The sequence below is a fragment of the Herpailurus yagouaroundi genome, unplaced genomic scaffold (assembly GCF_014898765.1).
Source record: "Herpailurus yagouaroundi ecotype Mexico unplaced genomic scaffold, PumYag 203, whole genome shotgun sequence".
Taxonomy (NCBI): Eukaryota; Metazoa; Chordata; class Mammalia; order Carnivora; family Felidae; genus Herpailurus; species Herpailurus yagouaroundi.
The window spans coordinates 6,436,680-6,448,902 of record NW_024412434.1 but is presented as its reverse complement, the minus strand read 5'-3'; the positions used below and the strand labels follow the sequence as shown (position 1 = coordinate 6,448,902).

The window sequence follows — 12,223 nt, the reverse complement described above, 5'->3', positions numbered from 1 at the left end:
CTTACTATGTTGACCTTCTAACCCATGGGCACAGTATATACCTATTTATGTATTTTGGTCTTTTGGATGTTTTTTAATCAGAATTTTGTGATTTTTAGCATACAGAGCCTGTATATGTTAAGTTTATATGTAAACGGTTTATTTTCTTTGTAGTGATTGTAAATGTTGTGGGTTTTTTTTGTTTGTTTGTTTGTTTTAATTTACTTTAAGAGAGAGAGTGTGTACATGAGTGTGAGAGGGGCAGAGAGAGAGGCAGAGAGAGAGAATCCTAAGCAGGCTCTACATTGTCAGCATAGAGCTCGATACGGGGCTTGAACCCATGAACCGTGAGATCATGACTTGAACTGAAATCAAGAGTCGGACACTCAATTGACTGAGCCACCCGGGCATCCCAATGTTGTATTTTTAATTTTGGTTTCCACATGTTCATTTTTGTTATAAAATAGGTGTTATAGATACACGATGCGGTTTCTCTTAGAAGCAATATCATAAATAGATACAGTTCCTTGACTAGCAGACAAAAGCCAGGTTAAAACTCGTAAGAAAACTGGACTTAATGAGCAGTTACTAGAAAGAATAGTAGACTACCATATTGTTTATAATAGTAGTACTAAATAATAGCTAATGTAAAATAGTTATCAAATATTTTGGAAAATGTCTAGTATAAGTTTAGTTCTTATTTCAACTCATAACATGATTTTCCATTTTCTTCATGGATAGATTATGAAATCTCTCACGCATGTCCGATCCATTACTGTCACTTTTTGGACAGAAGCGTGTAATGAGAGTTTCCTGGGTTTAGTGGCTAGCAAAAATATTTAGGAAAATGTTTAAACAGGTTGCACAGGTAGAATGAACTGGGATTTGAGCAAAGGCAAAAAGGGTGTGTAGAAGAGGAAGCTGGGGAGTGTTATTCTGTTAGACTCTGATGCATTAATCTAGGCCAGTTTGGTTGCTACAGGGAAGCAGGGGGCCAGGATTTAAGAAGCCTCCAAAAGTTAGCTGTTTGTTTTGTGGGAGTGAATCTTTTTAAGGAAAAACAAAACAAAACAAACAAACAAAAACCCTGCACTGTTGTGGCAACAGTGATTCATTGTCTCCTCCTATCTTGTTAAAAGACCCAGAGAGTCAACTATTTTACCCCGGCTTTGCTCCGGGAGGAGTTTTAGAAAACTTCTATGAAGGCATACAAGAAGATAAGATAAAATTTCAAATGGATGCAAAGCAAAATTAGTCAAAGGGAAAATAAGATGAGGGCCGTGACCTTGACTGAGATTTGGAAGCAGAAGTCAAGCTGGGAGGTTTTATTTGCCATCTTGAAGTGGGTAAACAATTTGGCGTGGACATATTATTTTTAACCCTTGCACACATAGTCACGAAGCCGGTGTTTAATTATTACGGCCGTCCGGGGTTATCTGCCTTGTTTTCATCGGCCACAGGACTGCTTGGGGGGAGAACATTGTCCTGCAGGGTTAATTGATAACAGGAATTCAGATCCTGCTTGGGGAGGCCTCTGCTGGCTGATGCAGCTGGTGGTCTGAGAACCCACGCCAGACCCACAGCACCCTGGCGGCAGCCCCGGAGCTTTTCCTCCAGCCCAAAGCTTTTGTGATGTATAGCGAGGTGAGGATGAACAATTAAGACCTTGCTCTTTTTGGTGACAGCAAGGACACCTCCAGCTGTAAGTAATTTTGTTAAGTTTTAGTATCTAAACAACGTAAATAGCCTTTTAAGAAGTGATTGTGGTAATTCTTATTTACTTGTATGTATGTATGTATGTATGTATTTATTTATTTTTCATTAGTTAAGGTTCCTCTGGTTTTTAAGTGAGGTGGGCAACCTGAGAGCCTTCTGAAGGTCGATCTTGCTAGCTCGGAGCATCGTCTGTGCTTTTAAGACACAATCTTTGTGTGTTTTAGAGAAAGTACTTCCGGCACCATTCTTTCTCCTGACGGCCCGTTTTCTGCCGTCAGTGGAAGAGGGAAGACAGCCACAGATGTCCCCACAATTTGTAAACCTGTAAACAGGCCCGTGCCACCCTAGTGTGCGGTTTAATGTATACACACGTGCGTGTCTGTCCCTTCCTTTGCAGCATTCGGTATCTACGCTTTGTTCCTGCTTACGTGTTCCTTCTTCGCACAAAAACTAGAGTCAGAGAAATGTTGGCCCACTCCATTCTGTATTGTTGCAGCCCGTTTAGTAGACCGCTGTTGCATTTTTACTTTCTCTATAAAACGAGCCCGAAGACAATGGGAATGATCTAATTGCGTTTGAAGTAGCTGCTGGGCAGGCTTGTTGCAACAGCTGATGGGCTCCTCCGAGTTTCAAGAGCTATTTATGGTAGATTAGCTGGGATCAGGGCTCTCCAATTCAGGCCATAAAAGGCCCGTCCCATGTGGAGTTGCCCCACTGCTCCTGACGGCGCCCTCCGAGGCTGAAGCGTCCTCAGGTTTCACGTGGATTTACCCAGTAATGGATGGCCATACCGAGGCCAGATTGGGGAAGTTCAGCGTCAAGGACACCAGGGCACTGAAAACTTCAAAAAGAAGACTCTTTTCAATATTTTGGCGATCTTTCTTCCGAGAAACTTATGGGATGTAGCCTTCACCTTTTTACTGCATTTGGCATCCAGACGCCTTTTGGAAAGCACCGATCTAAATTTATCCTGTTCTGAATCATCACTTCTGATGCCGTTGCCTAGTTTGCGTGGTGATATTTGATTTTGTACAGTGTTCCTGGGGCTAATTTTTGATATTTTGCTTTTTGTTTAGAATTTGAAAGTAGCGGCCGTTGAAAGGAGACACAAAGAATATACTTGAGGACATCCAAAGCCGGGTTTTTATTTTTTAATTAGAAAAATAAGAAATTTCAGTGTGATTTTTTTTTTCCCCCCCCCCCCTTTAACTTAGAGGAACAAGGATTAAACAGAAATTTGAAGTAAGTGAAAAATCTTCCTATAAATGTAAATACAGCTGTTGATTAAGTGCTATCTGTCGGAGCATGCTTCCTAGGGTTTGCTGACTTCAGGCGCTAGAATGTTCCTGCCAGTATGTGCTACTTATTGCTAGTTGCTTCTCTGTGTGCCCTTGGGCATGTTTTTTAGGGGTTTGGAATGACTGGATTTTTTCTCCTTAAAAATGAAAGAGCCTTATGATACAGAGAAGTTTGTACTAACAATTTAATGAATATAGTTTAGTAAATACATTCTGTCTAAATGGGAGCACTTGAAGCCTTGGAATTAAAAGCATATTCACAATACAGGGTACTTCAATAATCGTATCACAAGTACGGCGGGTGCAGTTCAGAAGGGCACGTTTTATTTCACACGTGGAAATGTAAATCGCCAGTGATCCTTTTGTATAATCTTTGTTTTGAGGGATCTTTACCTTGGTACTCTGATTCTTCTTATAGAACCTCTGATGTTCCAGAATTTAAAAACAAGAAACAACAAAAAACCCTCAAGCTTTAGTTTCTAGATTTTTGAACTGTATTTCATTTTTAAATTCGCCAAGAGAAAAATTTGTTAGTAGCCTTTTTAAGCCCTAGAGAAAGCTGTGGTTCTGTAATTTGGCTTAGTGATTTGCTTCTGTCAAAAAACAGCAAAGAGCTATAGAACATTTATGGTTGATTTGACATATTGCTCCTTTAAAAAAAAAGATTACAAAATTTTTTTTATTGTTTATTTTTAAGAGAGAGAGAGAGACAGAATGCAACTGGGGGAGGAGCAGAGAGAGAGGGAGGCACAGAATCTGAAGCAGGCTCCAGGCTCTGAGCTGTCAGCACAGAGCCCGACACGGGGCTCGAACTCACCAACCACGAGATCGTGACCGGAGCCGAGGTTGAACGCTTAACCGACTGAGCCACCCAGGCGCCCCAAAAAGATTGTTTTTTTTTTAGTACCATATCAGATAGACCAGTAGGAGCAGTAATTATTTTTATCAGGTAGCAAACAGAGTATTTATAGAGATGAGTTTCATCGGTGAACCCTGCTGTGGTTCTCAAACCAGAGGTGGTGGCATGTCTTCAGCAGGCATTTGGAAATGCTTGGGGGCCTTTCTGGTTTTCACGACGACCGTGGCCAGCATGTGGGGCAATGTGGTTAAGAATCACAAATCCTCTGTAATGTGGGACAGTCTCCCCTGGTGAAGCATGCCTCTGACCAAGATCCTGGGGTTTTCCTTGCTGAGAAAAGCGGCAAGGTATAAATGCTCCCTCCCATTCCAGAGAGAAGCTGGATATAGAGGCTGCCTCTTCTCACCAGACCAGGGGAACTCTTGAGCCAAGCAGTTGGGTGTCTTGCCAGGAGTGGGCCATCCTTGCCACTGCTCTGGGGGGTCGGGGGGAGAGGAGGAGCCACAGACAGCAGAGACACTGCTCATCACGCTTCCTTCTGTTGAGAGTGGGACAATGCTCGTTAGCCCTCCAGGCAATGCTTTTTTGCAACCGCATCTAACTCTGGTGCCAGAAGCATAACTTCCAGAGTAAAATTTGGTTGAAGTACCCAGCTTATATCCCTTTCATTTGACAGACCCAGGAGACCCCGCTTTTGCTTGTACTTTTGAGACCCCACTGCTTCTTGGTAACCACTCCTCTGGAAGGCTGTGAATATCAGTTCAGAATGCACATCTTTGTTAACATATGGGGCCGTTAAAAATTCTCCTGTTGAGGATTTGAATCTGAAGAAAAGGGCCGCTGGTCTTCAGCGGGGCAGGGATGTCCCGAGAGCGGCTGTTCAGGGGTCACAGGCTGTGCAGAGAGCCGAGGTGGGGGAACCACCAGAGGTGTGTTTTTATTGTCGGACACGAAGGGAGTCCTCTCCTCATTGTAGGACTTCCTGGGCTCTTAGGACGCTGGTTACAGTGACACTCACAGTGGCTTCCCCACGACCAGGAGAATTTCCAGTCTGGAGCTTTCCTGCAGTCCTGGGCTTCATTATTTTGTAACTCTGAACCAGAAGCTGTGCCATCACCTTGACTCCTCTCCCTATAGGTCACCAAGGCCACTACATCTGACTCTGAAATGATGCACCTGCCCACCACCTCCTCCCGAGCCTCCTTGTCCCTTCCCTGGATGAGTGCATTGCCCTTACTTAGTCCTTTTGCCCCCAAGTTCCCCGCTGTCCAATCCATCCTCAGAATGACCTAAACAGGGTCTGATCCTGTCGCTTCTCAAAAGTCAAACCTTCCGTGGTTTCCCACTGATGACAGGTGAGAGCCCGACTTCATAGCCTCCCCCTCAGGGTTTTTCATGCCACCGGCTTGCTGGCCTCCCTCCCTGAAATGTTCTGCCTTCCCTTACGTGCCAGGGAAGTGTTATCAGAGGAGATCTTTCCAGAAGCTTCCATCTATTTGCCTCTGGGCTCCAGGGTCAGATTCCTGGCACCGTGTCCTGGCACCTCCTCCCTCTGTAGGGGGGCACCCAACAAGACATCTGGGTCCCAGCTCTCTTACCACCCAGGATCTAGCCCATTGCCCAATGGGTGAATGGATTGGATGCAATGGAATAACTTTGGATTCTTCATATCCAAATTTAACCGTCTATGAAATAATTTGCCATTGTTACGTGTTACTCACTACGGAAGTGAGCGTTCTCTGTTATAAGCTCTGGTTTTTTTCTTTGATATCTAATAATACAAGCAGATTTGTCTTACAAGTGTGATGGGGTTTATATGGAATGCTTTTGCCAACACAGGAAATGAAGGTGCCTTCGATAAAGCCAGCTGCTTCATTATTGGAGCCTTGCCTAAAATGAAGAAACTCCCCTAGCGGTGTGCTTTGACTTACGTGCTTTCCCCAAGCATTAAACTTTATCCCTCAGATGCAACGTCTCAGGATGGCTTTCCTTGCTGACCTTGGGTGGGAACGTAGCCCCTAGACGTCCGGTTCAGAGAGATCTCTGTCTCCCTTTCTTACGGCACTCCTAGTTGCAGGAGGCTTTGGAAGAGGCATTTGTTTCGCCTCATACCTTGCTTATTCTCTTCTAAAAGTTGATCCTTTAGTCCCGGACAAGTTCATAACCTATTTCGAACTGGCTTTTGTATGAATACGATCAAAGAAAGAGCTTTAGTATTTGCCTTGGGATAGTTTCTCCATGTCACCATGCTGGTTTCCTCTCAGCACGTATGTATTACACGTCTGTGTGTGGGTCTCTGAGTCGGATGCCGTGGGATGAAGACAGTGAAGCTTGTTCCCATCCTTGGTGAGGTCCTTTCCTAGAGGGGTTCAGATCGGGTCTCCATGAAGCTGTTTTACAAAAAGGCTAGGAGGGATGAACACTAATAACATGCCAGCCACGCTCAGTGCCAACCTCTTTGCCTTCGTTATCTCATTTAATCTGTACGGTGGCCCTGAGACATCATACTATTATCCTCATTCTACAGGGGAAAAAATCCCGAGGTTTAAAGAGGCCTGCCCAAGGGCCCGTCCCACGGGGTCAGCGTAGAGCTGATTCAAACAGTCCAGTAGGATTTCAGTGCCCATCTTTCTGACCCCTACTTTAAACCAGTGAGTCTTAGACTTTATTTTTTATTTTTTAATTTTTATAATGTATGTTTATTTTTGAGAGAGAGAGTCTGAGCACGAGTGGGACAGGGGTAGAGAGGGTGGGGGGGAGACACAGAATCCGAAGCAGGCTACATCCAGGCTCTGAGCTGTCAGCACAACGTGGGGCTCAAACCCATGAACTATGAGATCATGACCTGAGCCGAAGTCCGACGCGACGCTTAACCGACTGAGTCACCCAGGCGCCCCAACGTCTCAGACTTGAATAAGCATCACCTGCAATCTTGTTAATGAGCCGGTTCTGACTCAGCAGGTCTGGGGTAGGGCCAGAGCTTCAGCAAAGACCCCAGGTGGTCCTGATGCCTCCGGTCAGCACTGGCTGTGAGTAGCAGTGTTTTAAACTACACCGCTTCCGGGGCGCCTGGGTGGCTCAGTCGATTAAGCATCCGACGTCGGCCCAGGTCACGATCTCCTGATTAGCGGGTTCGAGCCTGTGTCATGCTGTGTGCTGACAGCTCAGAGCCTGGAAGGAGCCTGCTTTGGATTCTGTGTCTTCTTCTGTCTCTCTCTGTCCCTCCCCTGCTCGCGCGCTCTCTCTCAAAAATAAATCAACCTTAAAACAAAACACTACACTGCTTCCTTATGGAACCACTGAGATGAAACAATCAGGTTGGAGGGAGAGCCGAGGGCTTCCCGTGGTAGAGGTGATCTTCCGGGCTAACCCTCTCTGGACTTTTCTTGCCATCCCTTCCGGCCCTTTGCTTACACAGTTGCCACCCCCCCCCCCCATTTCTCTTCCAAGGTCTGCCTTCCTCCTGGCTCCTCCTCCTCCTCACACTGAAAACAGACTCAAGTTTCCTCCGTCCTAAATAAAGATCCCCTTGACCTCGAGCGATCAGCTATTTCTTTCACCGCACACTCGCTCCTCAACACCCACAGCTCCTTAGAGCTGCTTTCGCCCTCCCAGACCCACGTGATCTCCTGATTGCTTTAACGCTGAGCACCTCTTTATGAGGATCCTGCCTTGGGTCTACACTGACCACTATGTTCTGGAGCTCTCCTAACACCTTTATTTTCTAAATCATGCCCTGTCTCCTCCCTGCTGCAGCTTACCTTCGTAGGGTTAAGGTCAACATTCTTCTGCTTCCCTCTATATGGTGAATTATATGATCTGCCTGTACATACGTCAGCATCTGTATCCTATATAGTATTGATAGAATCGTGTATAAAGAAAGTTTCTGAGTGACGATGCAAAGGGCTCGTATAAGTCACAGTAATCTGTGAACTGCTTTGGTTAATCAGAGGCTTCATGTTTCTTTCTGGATTTTCAGTTACGTTCTGAGTATGGAAAGTTGGCAAATAACTTAGGCTCAGACATAGAGTGTCATTGAACAGAAAAATCAATTGGTATTTTTAGATTTTTTGTGATATCCAGTATTTTAAATATTTTGAGCCCTGAGCTTTTCATACATTCTGAAAACACTGCAGCTGGGGGCACCTAGGTGGCTCAGTCCTGGCATCCAACTCTTGATTTCGGCTCAGGTCATGATCTCAGGTTTCATGAGATCTAGCCCCACATCTGGCTCTGGGCCGACAGTGTGGAGCCTGCTTGGGATTCTCTCTCTCTCCCTTCCTCTCTGTTCCTCCCCCCCCCCCCATAGCTCTCTCCCTCCCTCTCTCTCTCAAAATAAACATTAAAAAAGTGAAATATAAACACTGTACCTAACTTTACGTCATGTAACCAAAGATTTAAAATATACATATGCACTTGCTCACACATTCAACAAAACAAGCCAGGCCAGCCGAGATTGAAACAGGAAAGCGGTTGATTTTCAGTTCCTTAAAATATGTTGAATTACGAAGTGGGTGATGAAAGGTAAAATAACCTTTGAAAATTTTAGTACTGTTTTGTGTAGATTTCCTTAGGAAAAAAAATTTAATTAAAGCAGGGATTTCAGATTTCCAGGCTCAGGGACACTGTTTATTGTGCAATTACTTCATACCTTTAACAGCTGCTGTTATGAAATGGAAGGACAAATGACATTGTAACATTATTGTTTGTTTGCAAGTATCACTTCCGGTACCTTCCCCAGCTAATGGCTCTGTAGGCTTGAGCCAGGTTAGAAAAATAAACTCAGGCATGCTGTTCAGAGGTAGATGGCTCTCCAAATTATGTTCATGGTCTTAATTTCTACCAGATGTTCGTTTTAGCCAGACACACATAATCATTTGGCTTTATTATTTCATGCATTTTTGATTGAAAGTGTTGAATATTTTAAAATTCTGTGATCCGGTAAATATCGTTGTGATGCGGTCGTGGAGGATGAGTAAGCTTCATGCGATGCCTTCTACCCCAACGCGGGATCCTCCCATTTGAGATGGAATTTATTTAGTTGGATTTGTATCAGTTCTTCTCTCTGGAGGCTTCAGGGAGCTTGCAGACATCTAACAGTCCTTAAATATTTCAAAAGAGAACTTCAGCAAGAAGGTGGAGCCGGGAGCCAAGCGGAGGAAAATAATGTGAAAGCAATGATAGCAAAGAATCTTTGTGTCCCACCCACCTCAGCCCACCTCCCAGAGCTCCCGAGAACGGTTTTCCCTGCTCTCCGTGGGGGAAGAGAATTTCATTTGGAAATTAAGGGTGTTTGATCCTGAGGAATGCTTGGGGCAGTGGCAGAGTAAGCGGGAGCAGCCCTGGTCTTAAGGACCAGCTGTGTGACCTTGGGTAAGTTCTTACCCTCTCTGAGCCTCATTCATTAAAGTGAGCATAGGAATGGAGAGATTTCTAAGGTCCCCTCTACCTATTGGGATCCTATAATTCAAAGACTTCACAGTTTGAAAGTACTCTGGTCTCCCCTGGAAAGGAAACCCTGCATCTGGAAGGTGTGGCTCAAGGCAGCAGAGCAGGACCAAGCCAGAAATGTCTGAAGAAAGAATACGTACGTGTTTTAAAGTGTGTTCTCACCATACTGGCTTGATGTAGCCTGTTCTTCCTCCTTGGTTGGCTTGGTCACTGTTCTTTGTCTGTGATCCTTTATTTTTGGTTTTCTCAGTGTTTTCTTTTGTGTTCATTTAAATACTTAAATTTTAGTTCCTATAGCCTAATTTATTCTTCTTTTGCACTTTGTGAAACCCCAGAGTGGTCATGGCAAACCCCAGGAGGGATGCCTGAGACAGAATTTTCCTGTTCACAACAGGAGTAGGGTATGCTTGGCTTCTTTTTTTCTTTTTTTCTTTTCTTTTTTTTTTTTTTTTTTTGTCGCTTTACACTTATTAGCTCACTGCCAGACATTCATTCTTTTTTTTTTTTTAATATTTATTCATTTTTGAAAGGCAGCGAGAGACAGAGCATGAATGGGGGAGGGGCAGAGAGAGAGGGAGACACAGAATCTGAAGCAGGCTCCAGGCTCCGAGCTGTCAGCACAGAGCCCGATGGGGGGCTTGAACTGACAAACCGTGAGATCATGACCTGAGCCGAAGTTGGACACTGAACCGACTGAGCCACCCAGGCACCCAGAATTTTGTTAAATTTTTACGTTGAATTTTGCACCAGTTGTAAAGGGCGTTCTTGGTTCATAGGGCTATAAACATTTCAACCTTTGTCCTTCACAAGGTAATTATTTCATTAAAAGTAAATTACAATTTATTCAGTAGCTCCAGATAAAAATGCTAATCACATGGTAAATGAATATGCTAAGATTTGAGAACAAATTACCTTGGTATTTTAATGGAGAGAGTTTTCTGAGCTAATTTTTATTCATAGCCTCTCTCTGGCTAATGTGAGGCTGGTGATGATTTCTATAATTAATGAGCTCAAGTTATAAAAAAATAAAAAAAGACTAACAGGTAGACAATAGGGCAGTGTGGAGCCAACATTTTTATTGCAGAGAAGTTGGGTTTCAGGCCATCACTGCAAAAGGTGCTCTTACTGAGTGAATGTTTTTAAATAGGTACACAAACAGGCTTTAGGAGGTTATGGTATCTCCCAAAACATCTATGAAAAATGTTCCTTGTTTTAAAAGCTCATTTAATGGAGGTGAGGATACATTGTTTTCCTTTTTTTTCTTAACTTTTTTTTTTTTTTTTTTTAAGAGCATGGGAAGGAAGGGGGGGAGAGAGAGAGAGAGAGAGAGAGAGAGAGAGAGAGTCTTAAGCAGGCTCCAGGCTCAGCACTGAGCCTGACATGGGGTTTGATCCCACGGCCCTGGGATTATGACATGAGCCAAAATCAAGAGTTGGACTCCCAACTGACTAAGCCACCCAGGTGCCCCATGTTTTCCATTTTTTGCTGAAGGAGTTGGGCTGTGACTCCCATGAGAAACTAAAGTCACGTTCCAATTTTTGAATAGAAGTGAGGTGCCTAGAGGTCTCTAGGTGACCCCATGCGGGGGCGTACCCCTGGAGCGTGTGAAGGTTTCGCATCCACCGGCTGGAACAGGGTTGGGCAGCCCACAAGTCTGGGTCATCGCTGCTCAGTACAACGCCCCGTGTTGATGGCTGTGTTCTCTGGATGGGAGTGTTCTGCACGGTACCCTCAGGCCACAGGCGGCTGTCGAGCACTTGAAAATGTGGCAAGGGCTATTGAGGAATCGAACTTTTAACTTACTTTTAATTCGTTTAAGCTCCAGTAGCACTGTGTTGGACGTCACAGGTCCAGAGGAAGTGGATTTACGCCCCGTGCGTCTACTCATAAGAGCAGGGGGCTATAGTGCGTCACCTGTTGACATAGCCACGGGGTGGGTGATACTTGGATGGCAGAGGGAACACAGAAAACTCTGTGCTTTTCAAGAGCTCGTGGAAACGTATCGCCTCCGAGGTGGCTTTCCTGTGGATTCCCCGTTCCTCCCACCCATCCACAAATACACACCCCCAGGGTAAGCGGGTGCACACACGGTATGGTTCTGTACGTTCTTTGTGGCCCTGGACACATTCGGTGTTCATGTCCACATTTTGAATTGTGTGGCTTTACAGTCCAATAACAGCCCTAGAGTTGGGTCCTTCGGTCTGCCGGGCAGCACCTGCCTGATGGTCGGTGTGGATGGGAGGGCCGCCAATGCAGTGGCAAAGTCGTTTGGAGGGGTATCCTTGGATAGGTTGCCGGCATGTCAACCTAGGCTTTATTGTGGGTTTGTTGTTTTTTCCTACATTTGTGTTTTGGCTGAAAGTGATGGGGTTTTGTGAGAAGTGACTTTACGTGAATTTTTTTGCTTGTTTTTGCTTTTACCTTTTTTTATACCTGTGGGTGCAAACTCAAGCTGTCCTCTGGGAACCAGGGCCGTGGTGCGGGTGGTGAGGAGACTTTTCTGTGATAGCAGCTCATGGGACGGCTCTACTTACCAAGCCTGCAGGATACCCCTCATTCATGCATCCTAGTTATTTTTGAGTGCCAGCCGTGGCGACTAAGGATTCTGCGTGTTCCCCAGATGCCTGTGGCTGGTGAGCCTCCGAGAGTGGAGAAGGCAGAGTCAGGCAGCCTGGTGGGAAGAACAGAGGGGACCCCGCCAGCCGGCACAAGTCGCCGAGCGACGAGGCATTCACCCACACCATCTGCTCTCGCACGCCCATTCCCCTCCGTGTGAGAATGCCTCTCCTCGCCAACCCTCCCAGCCTCCCCGCCTCAGAGAGCTTACTGCCTTCCCTGGGAAAGTCTCCTCGGGCCAGCTTTCGGCTCCCACAGCCATTGGCTGGTCTGAGCAAGCTCGGAGAAAGTCCTGGTGTCCTCA

At 45.3% G+C, this 12,223-nt stretch overlaps 1 protein-coding gene across 4 annotated transcripts in view; it reads left to right on the top strand.

The window, feature by feature from the left end:
• SVIL (supervillin) overlaps window positions 1-12,223 on the top strand; it is a 235,007-nt gene that overhangs the window by 79,281 nt on the left and 143,503 nt on the right. Inside the window, exon 1 of one of the 4 annotated variants that reach the window (XM_040451068.1) lies at window positions 2,400-2,937. The exons of the other annotated variants lie outside the window; for them this stretch is intronic. The gene's annotated coding sequence lies outside the window, so the exon portion shown is untranslated. Of the gene's footprint in view, window positions 1-2,399; window positions 2,938-12,223 lie in introns of those variants that run through there. 4 annotated transcript variants of the gene reach the window in all.